This window comes from Neodiprion pinetum, chromosome 2 (assembly GCF_021155775.2).
Source record: "Neodiprion pinetum isolate iyNeoPine1 chromosome 2, iyNeoPine1.2, whole genome shotgun sequence".
Classification (NCBI taxonomy): domain Eukaryota; kingdom Metazoa; phylum Arthropoda; class Insecta; order Hymenoptera; family Diprionidae; genus Neodiprion; species Neodiprion pinetum.
This window is the reverse complement of record NC_060233.1, coordinates 4,124,220-4,144,424: the sequence shown is the minus strand read 5'-3', so window position 1 is coordinate 4,144,424 and position 20,205 is coordinate 4,124,220. Positions and strand designations below refer to the sequence as shown.

The 20,205-nt window shown below is 40.7% G+C and overlaps 2 protein-coding genes across 2 annotated transcripts in view; one reads left to right on the top strand and one right to left on the bottom strand.

Annotated features, from left to right (window-relative positions):
- The window catches only part of hiw (MYC binding protein highwire), a 165,264-nt gene that overhangs the window by 66,645 nt on the left and 78,414 nt on the right, over positions 1-20,205 (bottom strand). The window lies entirely within an intron of this gene.
- The window catches only part of LOC124213145 (uncharacterized), a 69,814-nt gene continuing 66,930 nt past the window's right edge, over positions 17,322-20,205 (top strand). The window contains exon 1 of the mRNA XM_046614097.2: positions 17,322-17,563. The gene's annotated coding sequence lies outside the window, so the exon portion shown is untranslated. The remainder of the gene's footprint in view (positions 17,564-20,205) is intronic.

Genomic DNA, 20,205 nt, shown 5'->3' with positions numbered 1-20,205 from the left:
GAGCAATTTTCGTGAAAGGTGTTTGAAAATTGTAGATGTTCTCATCGGTAAATTAAAACTGTTTCTGCGCCATGTGCTGTTATAACGGAGGAAATAGTTTACGTACTAAACGAAGGGCGGTGAGGGGGTGAATTTCAGGTGGGTTAAATTATCGCCGGGAAACCGGGGGACGAAGTTTGTTACGGTTTCCGAGATCGTTGGAGTCTCCGGCCGAGAAGTGTGTTTGTATATTCGAGGTTCGCGTAGCCGCTTAATTGGGTATTTCGAACACGTGAGGTAGTGCCGAAATGGAGAATTCACCTGCTACAGCATCGTTCCTCGAGACTTCATGGAACATAATAAACGCGGCCGGAGTCTCGAGGCGTTTAATAAGAAACATTTTACCTTGAACAAGCACCTCTGCAGCTTTTGCGACGGTTAGAGATGAGTACGGTATAGATAAGGGATGAAATGGATGAGCTTGTTGCAAAGATTCTTACCTGAAACAGATGAACGAAAAAGAGAACATTATTTTTCCTGTTCTTACGTAGGTAGGCGCGCAAAGTGAAGGTGATGCGGATTATTGATTGATCGATAAACCGCTTACGTTTTCATTGAAATTTGGTTTGAACCATTTTTTTTTTTTTTTTTTCGACGCTGAATGCGAATCTGACGTAAGAAATTTTACAAAACTAAGAACAATCCCTAAAATTTAGTGAATACGGGGTGAATTATCGACATTGTTTCAGACAGTGTTCTTGAATGAGATTTGTATGAATATTTATTTTTGATACTAGGTGCACAACCCCTAATAATATCTATGCGCACCCCTAGGGAGAGTGAAAACTACCCCTAAGCATTGAATTTTGTAAATCTAACGGCCATTCTGAGATCTCTGTTTGTCAACCAATGAATTCCAAGCGTCTTTAGTATACATCAATAAACAATTGCGGATTCACAAAAAATTCAAACGAGATTTAAGTATTTTTATTATCTGAAAATGCAAAAAACAAAAAACAGAAAGTATTTTGCATGGAATATTAAAAAAATAAGAGTGACACTACAGTAGCTCTGTGACTGAAAGGGTTAAAGTGCCGTTGTAGCTCGGTTGTTTTTATCTGCAAATGATGCGGAATCTCTACAACAACGGTACATGGTGTACGTATATAGATATACGTGTGTATGGCCATTAGTCACCATAGAGGCAGTGACTAATGCGTTTGTCAGTGAGCCGTTTTTTGTTCTTATACCTCTGTCAAACTTTATCTGGCCGAACAAACGGAGAATCGTGCGATAGATTTACGAACTTGAGAACGCTGCTGCTGATCCAGAGGCTGGACGATCGCTCTTCCTCGTACCAATTTCGTCAACAACAGCGTTGCACAATCAAGGCTGATTTGTGCAGAACAGAATCACAGCGTTAGCAACTACCGACAATCGCTGGGCGGCGCGTTCAAATGTCAGCGGGATTTAAAATTGGTCCGCAAGAGAGAGCGACAGAGAGAGAGAGAAAGAGAGAGAAAAAAAAAAATAAAATTGTAAAAGAAACAAACAAAACCTGCTGAAGTAGCAGGAGTTTTTAAATGAAAAACTTTACACCATGCGGATAGTTTAAAATGAGTTTTAGTCGTAGGAGACATGTTGTTTTTTTTTTTTTTTTTGACAACGGTTTTCGTGCTTCAGAAAAATAATTTCAAATGTCGCTTTTATATCAGAATTTAACCGAGCGCTCGAACTTTTCTTACGAACAATAGAACCATCTTGACTTCGATGAACAGTGGCGTAAACAAGAATCGTTGAGGTATAAACTTTCATCGCTTATGCTACCGAGCATGAAGGTGAGGAGAAAAGGAGTTGGCCAAAGTTGATTTCGTGAAAAGTTGATGCGGTGAACAGCTATAAGGTAGATGGATAACAGGCAGGTACAAGAAACACCGCAACAATTACGAGCACACTAACTGAATTTGACTGGAGGGGAAACAAGGCGTAAATTAATGCCGCGGGAAACTTCCATCTCGCGGGAGTAAAGTCATGTCTACAATAAGCAATCGTCGTTTAAAAAGAGCATAACCAAACAGCCGAGAGACTTGGAAGATTCGATCTGATCCGAAATACCGCAATTTTTGACATTTCCTCTAAACAAATTAGCCGAATGAAAAACTAAGATCCGTCGTGCTTTCCACTTTGCATCCCATGTAATGGCTTTTGCTGGAATTTCTTTATAAATTTAAACGATTATTTCACATATTTAAAATCGCCAATTTAGTCATACAAGCATACAGCTTGTCGTTGAAGTGAGAAAGTTGGATTAATCGCTGTACACACTTTCATAAATTAATAAGATTTATAGATTAATAAGGTCTGATAAGATCTGCGAATCACTGCCATAATTGAGAAATTATCCGACAAGATTAATAGCACAGAACTGCGGAACCTGCCGAGTCACATTTAACACAAGACAAGTCAAATACAGATTTATTAAAGAAAAGTAAGGTGACGAAGAGGATAATCGGAAGAGGCGTATTTTAATTTTTTGAAAGAATTTCAAAGCTGTATGAACGAATGAATTGTTAATGCCCATTTTGGATCATACAATGAATGAAACGGTGCATTCTTCGATGAAAGTTGAATAAAACTCATGTCAAATCCTTTCGCACAGTTTGTTTGTTTAATTTATTTTCAGGCAATGTGTATGTTACAAGTCCAATATCGTTAAAGGATATTTGACCATTTTCCCTTCGCGCACGCGCGGATATAACAGGCATCCGTGTTCCCTGATCGGAATAATTGCATATCGGGGTGCGGAGGACAGCCTGTGGCTATTGACCAGCTATGGCAGAGATCGCTTTGTCCGAATGCCAATGGCAGTGGATAACGGGGAAGTGCAGCGGGCCAATAACACGCTGATTAGTGGCCCCGGGGTCTCTGGATGATCGGGAACAAGAAATCCCGCCGCTGGCGAGCGTCGAGATTATCAAACAGGATAGACAAAATTGTAGAAGGCGAAGGAGGAGGAGGAGGAGAAGTCGCAGGTTAATTGCTGGAAAAGATGAAAAATTGACACGACAACCGGACCGAACGCAGCTTCGATCAAGTAAACTGTTATCCCAAACAGTCGTGGCTAAACTCGTTCTCACTACAATCAACGTCGTTACGGTGTCCTAAAGGTACCGACGAACCAACCGCCGTTTCCATATCATCGCGCATCTTGAATGCGGCAGTTTACTGAGATAAAGCGGTTCGCATACGGAATAAAATGAGAAGAAATTAAACTCCCATTGTCAAGAAAAGAATAGCCGAAGGTATATGGGCTTTTACTGTCCTGAAACTGGTACGATTTCCAAGCCACTTAAAGGAGATGGTCCACTCTACATTTATTTTAATCCCATCGGTTTACGGCACCGCTTTTCCTGCTACAACTGCTGGAACGAGAACGAGTCTCTTAAATGCCTCGAGAGCGCGTTGCCAATTCTGGGTAAACAAGATACAGCTGGCTGGGCACCAATGCGCTTGAGGTGTGTAAGAGAAGAGAGAGCGAAGGAAATGGAAGAAGAAGAAGAGAGAAGTAGATAGAAATGGCTCCGCGATTCGATACTTCGTTAAAAACTTTGGATCTTTATGGATCCCAGCAAGAAGTGTGCACTTGCACTGGGTCAAAGAGTCAACAAGTATTCCCGATTTCCAATCGAACGTCAGTATAGCTAAAGAAGAAAAGCGTTGTAAGATCAGGTCGCGACCCGATCCTGAGGGAAGTGGTTCGAGGGGATAAAAGAGCACGGAGTGCAGCTTCCTGCACCCTCGTAACGCGGGTGAAAGCAACGTAGTTCGGTGTATGGTGTAGGATTATCGTTGAGTGCACTAGGAGAAAATGCAGGATATGTCGTCACACCCGATGCATCAGAATTCCGGTCAGACTTTCGACTCGGCTTTGCCCGAGGAGTAAGCAGCTCCGAAGTCAATAACGGCTAAGTTTATTGCCTCGAGAGTCGTGCTAATCGCAGAATACGGAAGAGAGTAAATTTCATTAGCCCCACCGAAGGGGTTCTTCTCACGTATCTTGGGTCCCGCGGTAAAAACGGGATCAATTCGAGAAACCTCGCGCAGGTTGTTAATCAGTGGTGACTCTCTTTGCCGCAAGAACCAATGGACGAGAGTTTATAGTTCTGACACACCGAGAAACAGGCGGAAGCTACAGGCTGAAAACCATTGGATTGTTTTCCAATTTATTTCACCGAGTAGCAGCTCGCAGGCGAGTCTAAGAAGAGCTGATAGAAACTCGACGGTGGTGAAGAACGACCCGAGGGTCGATAGTATCAGTTTCGTTCACTCAGTTCCAAAGCCTCGGTCCAAGAAGCTATCGAGTGAACGGATCAGGGTACTTGATGGGACTCCTGCAGGAGCCCAATTCGGTCCTTAGCCGATGGTGGTAAAAACACTTGGAAATAGTGGCTTTTCTCCCTCCTTCGACCCGGTTGTTTCAACTGTAAAAGGGAACGACGAGGATGCGCCGCATGGGTCGAAGCCGAGGCCAAGGGACAGAGACCGCCCGCTTCTCTCGAGTAAAACACCCGACCAGGACCGCGGGAGTAGAATAAGAACCGGCCGTAAATAATGGAGGCTAAAGTGGCCGGCACCAATTTTAGAGCTCGGTCAGACGAATAAAAGGATAAATCCACCGGTTGACTCGGACCAAATCGTCCCCTTACCCCGTTCACGAGCTCAGACTGTCCACAGACTGCAGTACAAACAATCGCAAGACTATTCTCATCTCATGCCGACCAGAGGATCTCTGCCTCTTTGTCTTACCGAGATACCTACTATTAAGAGATGGTAGTCTCAGCGTCCCTCACCGTTTGTCATTCCTCGCTCGCACTCCCGGTGTCGTTCTATGTATACCGTGTAGACGTGAAAACGAAGCACACAAACACACTTGACCCCCTCGCCTCAAGGTATTCGCCGGTCGGACGAATGGTGCAGAGCCTCGCTAACAAGATGGTTAGGCGGGCAGAAAAGCCCATTCGGTATCTTGAAAGGGAGTCCTTTTACTGATTCGAGAACTCTTCTTACCACCGCAGAATACTGTATTGCAGAATATCGATTAGTTGACTAGAATTCACTTTCTCGCAAATCAATTACCAAGGACACGTACACGTACCGGATGACCTAGCGAAGCTCGAGGTGTACGGTATCAATTCCATGGTGTCCAGTAACAAATCCCTAACAAATTGAAGGACATTAAAAATCGAATATTTCCAGGACGCAAGAAAAATTCAAGGACATTTCCGGGACCACTGAATACCATGAGATTCAACGCACGCGCGATGCGCGATGCAGGTAACGAGCCAATCGGTTTCAAAGGTTCCGTTATTCTCCTCGACAGAACGTGACAGTACCAAAAACGGCAAACCACTCAGCTCTAATTACCTGAGCCAACCAGCGTCACCATCAGGACCAGGTGCGGCAGGGTGCCGGTGAATGCCAAGGCGTAATAAGGCGGAGAATTTTCGGGTTCTTTCGCCAGGCGGTAGTGACCCGTGTATTCTGTTTTGACAAGGGTTAGCAGGTGGTCCGTTGGCCAAAAGTACACGAGCCGGCTATTTGCGGAGGTTCGCCTATCCAAATAACTGCTCCCTTCCACACCCGAGAACTGTGCTGCAGGGTCGATGATCATCGAAGGGTTTGCGCTGTATCGCGAGAGAGGACGTAGAGATCCGAGTCTTGAAACGGACACTCGGAATAATTTCAAGGAATTTGCATGCTGATTTCGAGACCGAGTTTCAGAACGAGGGCCTTCCTCTCTCTCTCTCTCTCTCACTCTCTCCGCACACTCCTCAGCCATGGCAATCACGGGCAAAAGATCCGACGCTGTTCAACATGTGCACGACAATACGGAGACAGATGTAATTCTGTAATTTCGAGTCCGACGTCACTCCGCTCCCAGTTTGCAATTAGATTTCATCTGCCTACCTACACGTAACAAACGGGGGGGGGGCTCAGTCTCGTTTCGCAAATTCAATTTTTCAGACTATTTCGCCAATATCCCTACATCGCTAAATATTTTATACAACGCTACTGTGTACGCTGCGTTGTTCTTGGAAAGATAATGTTTTTTTTTTTTTTTTTCTAATCAAGGAACATTCCATTTCACAGACATTCTTTAGATTCGAATATGCTAAGCACAACCCACATGGATGCAGATCAGAGAACGTCGATCATTACAACGCTCTGAAATATTGTGAACTAATATTGTAAAATTAGATTGAAAAAGGGTGAGTTATTCACTGATTATTTATAATTATAATAAGTCAATGAATTCACGATTCTTCATTCACGATTATCAATAAGAACGGATTTCTTTGAAACAGGCCAACTAAAGATCAATACCAATACTACGTTCAGAACGTTTATTTATTCACCGATTTCACCCACTTTCCTCGATTTTTCAGCAGCGTCTCCAAGAATATTTCAACACTTCTGTGCACGCACGTGTAGGCGCCTGACGTATATTATATACACTATATATAAGGTTGGAAAAACTCCGACCTTCTGAAAAGTCGTATATATAGAAGAGAGGAGTTTCGGCGCGGGTCGGAAAACCCATTTCCGGTGTCTTCAAATCGTTTCTGAGCCGTCTTCCGTCCCCCTTCGTAGACTTTAAACGCGAAGCGAATACAAGCTGTTCGTATTTGTTTTTTTTATCGTGAAAATCTACCAGCACCGATACCTCAAGTCCTAAGCCCCGATCCCCTTTGTTTCGATATCGAACCGCGTCTCCGCAGGACCGAGAGCGAGGAGGTTCGGCGAAGAGGGATAAGCGATTATCGTCAATCGTGAGGAGTTGTTCGTTCAAGCTGCAAGAATTTCACAACGGATCAGCTAAATTTCTAAACACCGAATACACGCGCCACTTCGTATGATCGCAGACAAACCGAGATGTAATACGATTGAAGGAACTCTGTCCCAATAAAGTACGATTCGATATTACCAGAGAGAGGGAGAATGGCCTGTTAAGCATCAGCGCCGAGTAGAATTCCTTCGTCCACCGAGTAACTCGATCAATCGGGCGCTTCAGACGATAATTAATAAAGCCAATTAAATTCGCTTTTCTATAGAAGAATCGACCCGAGCAACTTTAATCACGAGAATCGAGGGGCGAAGTGGACCGAGTTTATCCCAAGACGAGGAAGCATTGATCAAGGTGTTCCGCGGAGGCTGAGAAAATGGACTCGTGAAATATTTCAAGAGAGAGTGAGAGAGAAGTTTATTGATCATAGACCAAGGGCATTTACAGGGCGGAGGTCAATGATAGTCCAAGCAGTTGACAATAATACAAATTACAACTTGGACAAGGCCGTACGATGTCCATCATCTTTTGTACAAAGAATAAAAAATACAAACATGACAGTGATCACAGAAGTAACTACGATAATGAAAAAAAGACAATAACAATCAGATGAAGCTGTAAAATTTAAATATTTCAGGATCTATAAAAGTAAGATAGGATGGGTGGGGCTAATGGAGCATAGGGGCAAGTTTGGCGATTAAAATATATCTCGGTAACTAAGCATCGCATAACGAGACTTTGAATGGAGAAACGAGTGAGACGTGAGAACGCTTTGTTTTTTTCTTACTTAGAATAGAACAAATAAGTTTACGACAGCGTATTTGAGTGCGCTTGTTTTTGCAAAATCCACTTTAGGCACAGAGAGAAAAAGAGAAAAAGAAAATTAGAACAATACGTCAAGCCTGAACAATCCGCGAGTTGCAGGATAAAAAAACTGTGTTAACGACCGAGAGCTTCGAGTTTCGAGAAAGTGTGAGAGACCAAGATAAGCGAGAAGTCTCAAAGCGCGAGATAAAGTCACCCTCGTCGTCGTCGTCGTCGTCGTCGTAGTCAAGTCTGGAAAAGCAAGTTCTCTTTGAACGAAAACGCGTCGTCGAAACGAGCTGCGAATTCCCGGTGCGAAACACCTTCGGCAAACTAGAAGACTGGAACTCCTAAAGCCGTGCAGTGCAATTGGGTAGTTTTCTGGTATGTACGTAGTTAAACTTCGCCCAGATATGCAACGCAGCGCGACTAGAGGTACGACTTTATACGTACCCACCCAACCCATCCATCCAGCTCTATACCTTTGCAGGTAACTTGACTTTCCACGAGACGTCGGATGGTCGCATCACTTATCCGAATTGAGTACTGAATACGCAATGTCAGATTCCATTTCCGGATTGGATTCATCCAATGAGCAAGAATCGTTACGAGAGTCCGTATTAACTGGAAAACTTCAAGTGTCTTAGAACTTCGGCTGAACTCGTCGTCGTGTTCCTGGATCATTTCTCGTATTCTCGGATACAGTGTAATAAATTTTACCAAGAACCGCGAGGCGGGACTGTAAATGTTTTAACGATAATCGATAAGTGGCTCGATTTTTCATCGCGATATCATTCCCACGATCTAATTCCGCCCACTACACGTGACGCAAAGTGTTTTTTCAAACCCGGTATGTCGAAAGTCAGTCCTGCTCGCGCATAATATTGCATTTCCAAGCGCAACTAGAGAGGGGGCTTCAGAATTCGGTCATATTGAGCTTTTCAAGAGCCTTGAGAGTCACGGTTTAAGTCTCTGATATTGCTACAACGCTTTGGCGGCGGCGGCCACCGGTTCGCATGACGACGTGCCCTTTATGAGTCGGAGTCGTTATTGAGTTTCGTGGTCAGAGATGAAATATGTGATGAAAATCGAGGGGGTGAGAAAAGACGAGGGTGAAACGAAACGTATTATTTCTCTGTATACCCAGAGATATGTGAGAGAACTGCAAAGACTTCGTTCAAAGCTGCTGCTGCTGCTGCTGCTGCAGTTAAGCTGCTTCGAAATCGCGACCCTTTATAACCGATTTCACGTGAAAAAAGAAAGGGGAGAAAATATGGACTCCGTTCTGTTACAGCTGCGGCTGGTATATAAAAGCGAAAGAAAGTCGTTTCATCTACTTTCAGGACTGATGAAAGTTGGGGCGCGGTTTTTTCCCTCGGACTTGGACGACGCGTCGAGGCTTAAAGGCTGGCAACGAGACCCCGGTGAGACAGTGACGAAAGGGTTTCGGAGAAAATGTGTGTTCGCACCCCCTGAACGTACGGATAAATCTATATACAGACACACTCCTCAAACAAACACATAGGTAAAGGTGGTGGATAGGCGGTGGTGTACTGTGAGACTGGAACGTAACGAGAAAGAGAAGAAGGAGAATAAGAGGAGGGATGAAACCCTCTCGCCAGTTTAAATTTAACCGGATAACAAATGACGGCTAATTTTTCAGCTTTGGACTTTCGAGCTTAAGCTCCGTTTCGCCAAATTTCCCAATGAATCACCAGGATTTAACGCCGCACTTGAACTACCTAATGGCATGCAGTGCGGCTCGGAATTCGGGCCAGCCAAAAAGCCAACCAGACACGGCCTTTTAACGTTACAGGATAGAATTAGAGGCGAGGTAATTGCCGATACGTTTATTAAAGCGTTTATATATGCCAACGGAGCGTGGATTCGACGTTGACTCGTTCGCTTTGAAATTAAAATATTTACTCAAAACGTCTTTATTTGAGTAAAGAAACACTTTTTGGATGATTTTGTGATGTTTTGGACATGTTTAAGAAGTTGACTTTTCTTCTTTTTTGTCATAATTTGCGGTTTTCTCGTAATGTGAGAGAAATTCTGTAAAATAAATAGCGGCAATCGATTTGTCAGAAAATTTTACCCCTATTTCATATACTTGACAATTATTCAATACGCAGTATATCTCGAGAAAATCTTAAAAAATAAAAATCGAAACTGTACAAAAAAGCGAATGGGTTAAGGGGATACTACAGTCAGTCTTTACTGTTTTGACTATTATCAAAGCTCACGCGTCACTGATCAGATCAGATACGAAATTTATTAATATATATATATATATTTAAGAACGTTTTCTTTCACACAACAACGACGCCAAGAAACGTGTCTTCCTGAAAATGAATTATCACATACTGTTAGAAATACATTCACAGATCTTGTTCTCGCAAGGAACAATAAAGTTTTACGACGTCAGTGTTCGGCGTTGCATAAAGAATTTAGCTGAGTGCAAAATTTTCAGGTCAGCGCCTTCGCTTAGATTTTACAGATATTGGAAAAAGAAGAAAAAGGAAAATGACCTCTTACTCTGTCGGTAAAAAATGACTGCAGAATTCTATTAACTCGTAACCAGAAACTGCTGCTCATTTTCCAGACAGACTGTTATTATCCTTCGATATATTATTAATCAGAGTAGATCGAATGGATTGTCCTCGATTTCCTAGCTCATCGTGATTCAGAGTTGCAAAAAGCTAAGGTAGAAGAATCAAAGCAGCTGGGAAAATTCCACCCGGTGCTTTATCAACGCCGTAACAAGCTGCTGCCGCCACTGCTATATTGCTGTCTACAGGACTCTGTCCCACGCAGTCATTCCTTCGTTTTTCCCGACGCGGGTGTAATAAAATGATGATGGCAGAAGGAAGATCCTGCGAACCGCACCGGTTTCAATATAAGCTCGTCGAATGGACGACGCTACGGTTAGTTTTCTCGAATTCAAGCCTCAAATCTTAGCCGGACGTAGATGAAATTGTAAAATTTGTCAATTCAAGTTGAAAATCAATACTTTTTTGACCATTTTATGACGAGATAATCAAACGTTGAGTATTAATCTAATTAAAGGGTTCGTAAGCTGCGGTTGTTCTGTTGGAAATGCAAAACAAAGGGGATCGAAAATTACGAACAAGAACTCGGATAAGGATTTTACATCTTGAATCGTTTCAGAACGGTGAAAAAAAGTCTTGAATGCAATGTATTCATAACACTTGATTTAGAAGACAATTATATTCTTTAAAATCATATCCGGACAATTTTTTTGTTCTTCATTTTGTTTTTCTTCACATTGGTACTATCTTTAATTTTCAAGATTTCAATAATATTGCTTTTGATTAACAAATATATAAATACCAAATCGATTATTGAGAATAGAACGTTTGCAATGAAAAACTGACAAACCGCAGCTTGTTAATTACTTGAGATCCTTTTTATTTTATTGTTTCATCATTATTAAAATCGGCATGTACAGTTCAAGAATACGATAATTTGAAGTTTACTAATAAAATTGCTAAAAATGTATTGATTATCATCGAAACAACCTCCTCAAATTCGCGAACTGACATACGCCCTGATCCCACGTGATTCGGCGTTTTTTCCAAACGCGCTGTACTCGTTATATAGCGAGCTTAATTACTCATGAGCAGAAAAGAACTTTTTCATCTGGTAGGCGGGCCGAAAACAATATGCCGTCAAGTTTGAACAATGGCACAACTCGTTCGAACAATGGCGGAAGTGGGTGCGTTGCATGTACGTGGGGTATAATTTCTTGCAGGTTATACACCACACGTACCTATACATATACACACATAGCACCCAGAACGTGATATTGTACCTACTCGCCGAAATTTCGGGAACTATACAGCAAATTTTCTTGCCAGCGGTAGCGGCATTGTAACTCAGATCTTGCCGCTAGAATTTCCAACCAACAAAAGCTCCTCAGGAACTTTCGAACTTAAGGTCATGTAATACTCCCACCTTCACCGACCTAGAAAGCTCGCCCTTTTGCTTCCTACATTAAATTTGGACTGTTTCGTTCGTTTGCTTATTTAATACAGGAAGGAAAAGGGTGAGTTTGCTCGGTCGGTAAGGGTGGGAGTACTACATGAGGTTAATGAGCTTTAGCGATCTTGTCGTCCTCGTCGTGGCTGTTGGCTGTTAATTTCATGTATATTGGATAGCGCAGCATCCCCGTCTTAATTGACCCCATTAGTCTCGCGTATACTCGGATGCATCGCTGCAATATCGACTAGTCCGCAAAGCATCTCAAATATTCATTTCGCACTCCACAGCCGATGGAAACCAGTCGCTTTAAAGTGCTGAATCGGTGATGAGATGACCATCGTATAGCGATGAATTTCGCGACTATGTATGTACTGTAAAAGGGCACGTGTGAGCAATGCCTGAATATTGTTATTATATGGGAATGAATTCAAAGACGAACCTAGGGGAAAAATTAAAAGCTTTTTTTCGGTCCAATTCACTCCATTCTGTGTTAGTATTATATATTAAGGTCGACATGACATCTTTTCCACTTGCCTTCCCAGAGTGACGCAACAGTAGCGATACAACGAGGGTCCTGGGTCCAGATTCCTACTACCGACACTTACCGACATCTTACCCAGACGCAAACCCTTCTCTGTGGTGACCGGCATCCGGGTTAACGAAAACAGCGATTTTGACCTTCAAGTCGGTTCAACAGGGGTTGATCGCTGTGACGTCATCGCGGAGAAGGGTCCCCATATATCCGGGTAAGATATCGGTAAGTGTCGGTAGTAGGAATCTGCAACAATACTTATTTCGCAACCCTTGACGTGATTTTCATTTTCACTCACTCTGAGACCGTCGCGTTTTTCGCCAGCTCCAGACCTGCCTCCGCTGATTAATTAATCACTTGTTTGTCCAAGCCTGCCAAATTTTTTCGCACAGCTTCTTTAAATTTCACTCTCTTATGGCGAGTGTTACACTCGGGGAATAAGCGTGTGAAAAAGGGAAAGTATAATTCTTCATCTGTTTTTTACACCTAACTTTGCGGTCTCGCTTTTTAATAAAACAATTTCTCATCTTTCTTCACCCTTTATATTTTTCATTTGAGTCAAAATTTTCCCCCGAAACTTTTCAATTTTCAATTCCGGTCGGACAAAGTGGTCAGCGATCCGTGTCACGCGGTGGAAGAATATGAATATAATATATATGTACGTAATATATGTATATACATATATTATACACGAATTTATTATGAAGGCATCGAGCGTAGACCGATGAAGCGTAATTGAAATCTGCTGATCATGCGAAAAGAATCCAATCGTTAAAGTTTGATGAATTATTTCGCGACTCTGAATGCAGCGAGTGAAGCATGAAAAAAAAATTTGCACACCGTGACGATTCAAGCATTTATGTATACAACATTAACCGACTGATCGTTAATTTTTGATGCGGCTGCAGCGAGGGAAAACGTTTTCAATATTTTATACGGCATCAACATTACAATTGAATTTTCTACAATATCTTGCTGCAAAAACGGGCTGTAATCTATTTATAATCTATTTAGGCACGCAAATATTCACCGCTACATAACTTAATATCGACAAATTGATAGATATTATATGTGTATTTAGAATTTTAAACATCGACTATTTTCCCGGTTCTATAGAATAAACCGCGGTGTGTCTATGTGTGGGTATTGGAAATTAAACACTGAAAATTCCACTGGCATATTTAAAACGCTACGCATTGTTTTCTCCTCTCCTTTTCCTTCGTTTGCCGTAAAATAGAAAATGAATTGATATATAGTGGATTATTATGAAGGAATCGGAATTCGGAGAAAGAATCTTCATAGTAATTGGGATAAAATGAAATCCGTACAGCAGGAGTGCAATTAAACCAGGATTTAAATTCAACTGACGGAGTTAATGTCGAGTGAAATTTGGTTAAATTATCTATGTCTTCAAATTTCTTCATATACGCTACAACAATTAGTAGTATGTGACAATAATTAATCAACGCCACATGTGGTGTTTACGTGAAATGATAACGTCAAGTGACACATGGAAAGGAGGAAGCAGAAAACATAAAAGAAGAGATAAAAAAGCCCCGATTTCATATTGTCTCGATTCTCTCTGTGTACCTGCAAAACTCGGCAAAAGTTTCTTTCTCGTTTTAGTAAGTAATAAAAGCCGTTTCAAAAGCGGGACGTGAAAATATGTTTTCGTCGAGCGAAACGAGGTGGTGAGCTTGGGGACCAGGACGAAGTCAACACTATTTCAAATTGTCACACCGAATAAAAAATATTCCCTGCAGCCTTTGAAAAATTTTAGGGATAATTTTATAGAGAGGCAGAGCATAATTTAACAAAAAAAAAAAAAATTACATCCGCAACGAATAATTTTTTTAAACTGAACTTTTCACAAAAGCGTCCTTATCCGCATTGTACGTGAAAAGTTGGGCATAAATTTACATACGACAGTTTCACGGTTGTAATATTATAGGGTAGCAGATATTTCATAAAGAGAAAATAAGAATTCCATATTACAAATTTCCATCTCCTTTGTCGATAGGAATGTGCAATAATCGTAAATTGTGTATGATTAGGAAATAATTCGTGAAAACGTATACGTATTTTATACTCATATAATGCATATTGTATGCGAAATATAAAATGTAAAATTTTATCCCTACGCCGTGTAACACTGTGTAACACGTGACGCGTGTAAAACGCGGAAGAAACGAAGAGGAAAAGAATATTCCAGTGTAAACAGCAGCTGCGTGAGGAATGATTAATCAGTATCACACGGAGGTTCTTGGAAATTAATCAAATCATGGTTAATTGACGTGGCAGCTGTAGTAGAAAATAATTCGCAAGTTAGACATAGGCGATGAGGAATTCTGACGATAATTGTTTGGCTGAAGACAACGAAGCCGAGCCTGTACAGTGACTGACTGCGGTGACAACTAGAAATTGCAGGACTGGATTGAATTTAACTGGGGGATAACAAATTGGAGGAAAGCGAATTACGCACGTGTTACGTGAAACACACACGACGCAGGGATTCAAGGCCTGTCTAAGACAGCCGAGAATGATCAGAGCCTCGGTCACGTCTCGCAAACACTTTGCTTCGATGGTCTCTGTCTCTCCCTCTCCCTCTCCCTCTCACTCTCTCTCACTCCCACTCTCTCCGGTAAATTCCCAAACCCTAAACTTATCCCGAAACCCCTTAGGTCGAGAACGTGTCGAACCAAAAATACGAGGAAACGATAGTTGAGAAAAAAAAGTAAAAATGGAAAGGCTCGTCAAGTTGAATATGAATAAAAACGTTACTTAAATACGATTGAAAAGAAAAATTGTTTCGAAACATTAGTCCGATTCTGATTTCTTTTTTTTCTTTTATACTCATAAATTAATTCTTATGCGAAAATGCTGTATGATCCGATTCATATAATTTTTTAATCAAATTTGTCGATTGGTGAAAATAACTCCGACATGTACGTAGAATCGTTGTAATTATTTATAGAAGATAAACTTACGATTTTGAGCAACGAATATAATATTAATATATTCTCATACAAAATTAAACAAGTAAACGCAAGTACAAACAATAAGATTTTCTTGGTGTTACATATGACCAGGTGTTTGTGATAAAAATTCAATGTTTCTTTAAATTTTTTCCAGTAGGAAGGTAACTTTTTATTTAAATTTAGACATATGTAACTGGATTAGTTTCAATGAGACGTTTCGACAAACTTCTGCTTCGTCATTGTTATTTTTTTTTTTTTTGATTTGTTTGAAAAACGTTTGATCTATATCCATAACAGTATGATCGCAAATTTCCATGAATTACTCTCAACACCATCACTCGATACTTTCTACAATGATGAATAATCGAGAGTCGTAATTATGAAACAGAGGAACTGCACGATCGTCGAAAAAAAATCGTGATTGATTAAAGCACTCCAGATATCATACAACAATCCTGCACACGCGAGTACGGAGTATAATAAGATATAATGTAATAACGAGCTGTATTGGTCCTCGTCTCTGACACGCGTTGTCTCTGAGAAGCGTCTCTTGACGATCAGGAGGGGGGAAAAAAATTTATTAAAAAAAATTAAAACGAATTAAAGTATAATTGAGTGGGTTCGTGTGACGTATACATATATATAAATGTGAAAATACGTGGATCACGGCACTCGAGTAACTCGCTTCTCTTACGATAGCTACACAAAGACGAGTACTTTAATCCCATCTCCCTCTTAAGCAGAGCTTCCATCCTCTCCGAGCATCAGGAATATCAGAAATAAACGTGAACGCGATTTCTTTTCCACTCGAGAAGATCAAAACGCTTTTTATGTTAGTAGGATATCAACGAGAACGTTACGAGTAATAAGTTGTACATACCGAGACAATCTCTTAAAATTTGAAACTGAACCGCGCATGCGCGTGTTTTATTGGCTGTTCGTGCAGGCTGGCCATTCCGAATTTCGGCTGTCAAACTCTTTCTGCCGGCGATGTAATTGATACGAATTTTCGAGGTTAGAATCTCGAATAATCGAGGCAGTGACTCGGAAAGGTTTGGGAAGCATTTGTTATCGGATCGGAAAGTTGATTCTTCAAAGAACGATCGGAATTTAACGCTTATGCTCTTTGAAAATTCATACGTACACATTTTGCGTAGGTTGGCCGGCCTGCATCGCGGACAAGAATATCGCTGCGGGAAGATTTCGCCGACCAATAAGATTGAATGAGTTGGCGCATGCGCGGTTTACTTTCAAGTTTAAAAAAAAATTTGACACAAGCACCGTAGAAAATACGATACAGAAGAAAGAAAATAGGGAAGGAAGAAAGATGATGTTGATGATATTATAACCACCTTCCAGGCCGATCTGTGTTCCGCTTACGACATGAAATCTCTCACACTGTGTATACAAGCATCAGACTCGATTAAAATCTGTATGAATTACATCGGATATTACATATAAGATGGTGTAAAGTTTATGTGAATATGATATAACCAAGTTGAGAGATGGAAGAGGTGTAATAAGAGAATTTATGAACTCTTTACGCACACCAACATACACATTGAAGAAAGACGCGCGGATTTTTCTTGAAACTTTCAACGATCGTCGTAAAAATTGATTGTATAGTACATTGTAATAATACTCCGAGGAAACGCCCGGCTTATTCAAATTCTGGTTTATATTACATCGAAGCTCGCGGATCGGCGATGAACTCGAAATAATTTTCGAGTAAAAGCTCATTTTCCGATCTATACAAGATTTTCGGTAAATATAAACACACATAATCGATAAAATCAGTAAATTCACGAAACTGAAAATCTTCCATCATTAGAAATTTTGATCCTTCAGATTTCTAAATTTTCTCATTTTCTTCATATCTTTACTTGAAGTTTCGCCACCAAAAAATCCGGAAGTTTTCAAAACTTTTCTCCCACACACACCTCGTATAAAACAACAGACGTAATTCGATAGTTGGATCAGCCTAATGAAATAGCCTTACATCAGAGGATGAAAATTACATCACACTCGGCTCGAGTCGGACAAAAAGCGAGGCTGAGCCGTATAATCGAATGGAATAGTCGGGGGCCAAGGATCGCAAGGTACGGCCCTGGGCCCCCGGGGTCTGATTCCGGCAGGCATTAACCACTTGGCCAATGCCTCGCGCAGTGGAGGCGTTCAGTCTGACCCAGACGCACGCGCCGTCGATCCGCGGAGCTTCGATCCTTTTCATCGATCGCGGTGAAGATCGAAGGAAGCGATGCGCGACCGCGAATTACGGAATCGTACAAGTTAAATTAACGCGATTACGGTGCAGTGAAAACTGAATGAAAGTGATTCTTTTTTTTTGGTTTTCGAGTGCCTGATCAATTTTGGATATACCTCAACTCAATTGAACGTCGATAATCGTGCGAAATTATCGAGGTAAGACGAATTGATATTTCTCGTTGTTTGTTTGTTTGTTTTTTTTTTTTTTTTATTATCACGATGCGGAAAAATGAACGGCAATATACAATCTCTCAACAAGAATTTGATTAATTATACGAAGTTTTAAAAATCATTATACAAAGAGAAAAAAACAACAACAGAAAAGATTATCCGTGATGTCGCAAGAAAATTTTTTAAACATAGTAGAATCTCAAAGATACGAAAACCTGTATTTTATTAAAATTGCGTTTTGACGGTTGAAATCTTTTTACCCTTGCGAGAGGAAGGTTTCTTTTTTTTTTTTTTATTTATTTTTTTATTCTTCAAGGATTCGTGCCGTCAAATTTTTTTGCTCGACTCTTGAAATTCTGACCCAATTCCATGCAATGCCGCGTACATCACATACGCGTAATGCATTTAAATTATGAATAATACAAACGATATCAGAACGGACTATTTTTAATTTGACGACTGTACAAAGCTGCTGCTCCATATTCGAAACCCGCATTATCCGTGACATGTATCGTGTATAGTTTAATGACAATACGCCCGCTTTGTTTAGCTCGACGTTTCACCTTTGCATAAAGGCGGCATGATAAATTAGCAAGTAAAATGATGAAACGCTAATCATACAGTCGTCGACGCGAGGTCTCATTATATTGGATTCGTCGTAGATAGACAAACTTTTTGCTCGATTGTACACACACACACACACATGTGTTTGTTATATCGCATATAATGGAATAGAGAATGATAGAAATTGTTTCGCAACTTTGAATATAATAATATCAAGCAAACTTGCAAACCCAACAGAGTCAGACACGGGACTTATACCTTCTGTATCCACAATGCAATACATAACTCGTTCTCATGGCAGAGTGGTTTCTATTATTAGACCAGCGAGTAAGGTACAGCCGGTGACCGTCGGGGAGTTGTAACGAGGTTATAATACGTACGGATCATAAAATAGAGAATGACGTTTTAGTTTGATCGACGCTGTCGGTACCGATGCAGAATCCGTTGACGGTCCAGCGATAGGTAATAAACTAAACCGGGCATTGCCTCTGACTCGTGAGATTTGCCTGGAGCTGTCGGGTAGGAGAAACAGTCACTGTCTTGTCTGATTGACCGCGGAACACCGAATACGATTAAGAATTAAGAAAAAAAAAAAAAAAACGGTAAAACGAAATATCATAACATACGAAAACGTAGATCGAAAACCAATCACAATTTCTAAAATTGAAAATAATTTGTCGATTTATCGCTGCGTAGAAATTTAGGCGTTAAATTTTGCTCGTACGTTTTTTTTTTTTTTTTTTTTTATGCATATATTTTAGTCGCATTGATTTTTGTTTCGTAAATCATTTTTTAAGAATAGTATTCGATTTAAACTCTTTCTAACATGTTTTTTCGTTTTTTTTTTTCAAATCCAACAAGCCTCGGTGGAAATATCGAAGATATCAAAAATCTATTATACAACTACTGACTGAATGGACTAATTCGTTGAGTAAAAACAAATGCCCAGAATCTCGGCGAATGAATTAGAATAAAATTTCCGTACCGCATTCTGTGTTTTTCACCGGTATTTAAACGGATTATTCAATTTTGAATGAGTCTCTTCCGGTACGGTAATTGGATTACTTTAAAAAAACAAAAACAAAAAAAAAAAAAAAAAAAAAAAACCTGGTAAATTGTTAAACAGATATACAACTGCGCCTGGAAAAAATTAAAAAAATTCAATACAGCGGATCCAACATGGCTGACTGAAGATATAAAAATTGATCCTATTCGCTGATATTAAATCGAGCATTTTCAATTTTGAGAATTTCTCAGATCCGACCGCAGTGTCAATTAATAAGAACTTGACCGCAAGGAAAAATGTACGATTCGAAGAGTTAAGCCACGTTATCGGGCGTGACAAAATCCGCCTTTAATGATAATACAAGAAATACAAAAACGTGGAATAAAGAAAATTAAAATAGACGAATGAAGGAAAGCTGCTTCGATAGCGGGCAAAACAGCCGGCTTTGATCATTCGAGCGTGAGTAATTAATGATATCTAAAAGACTCTTGACCCGCGACGCAAAGGCGATAAGACAGGCAGGCAGAGTGCATAGCGGGAGGTATTCGCTCGTTGAAATTGATTGGTTGATCAGAGTTGATTAGCCGAAAGCCCGACGTCCTAGATCGCCGGCTTGCGCGTTGAGGCAACGCTGCGGGAAGAATCCGACATACTCGAGAACCTATCCGGACCAGCGATAGTGCCGCACTAAATAGGGTTCGATGGAACGAGAAGATGGGTTGAAAAGTTTCATCCTCCAGGAGCTCATGCTACGCGGTACGAAATACGAATAGATCAGTTCGGTCGGACCGATTCAATTAAAACTTTGCCGATTTTCCGTGTGGGCGGGATAATGAGGTTATGTCTTAATTTTTTCCCCCTCGTCTCACATCTCCAATTTTATTCTTTACTTTTCTCGATAAAGACTGTAATATATATAAATATATATATATATAATAATATATATATAATGAAAATTATCGCTCTAGGCGCGCACGGTTTTAACGTGGAAAGAGAGTTCGATTGTTTTAAATTTATTAACCCTTTCAATCACAGTGGGATGCTCTGCGTTCTAGCC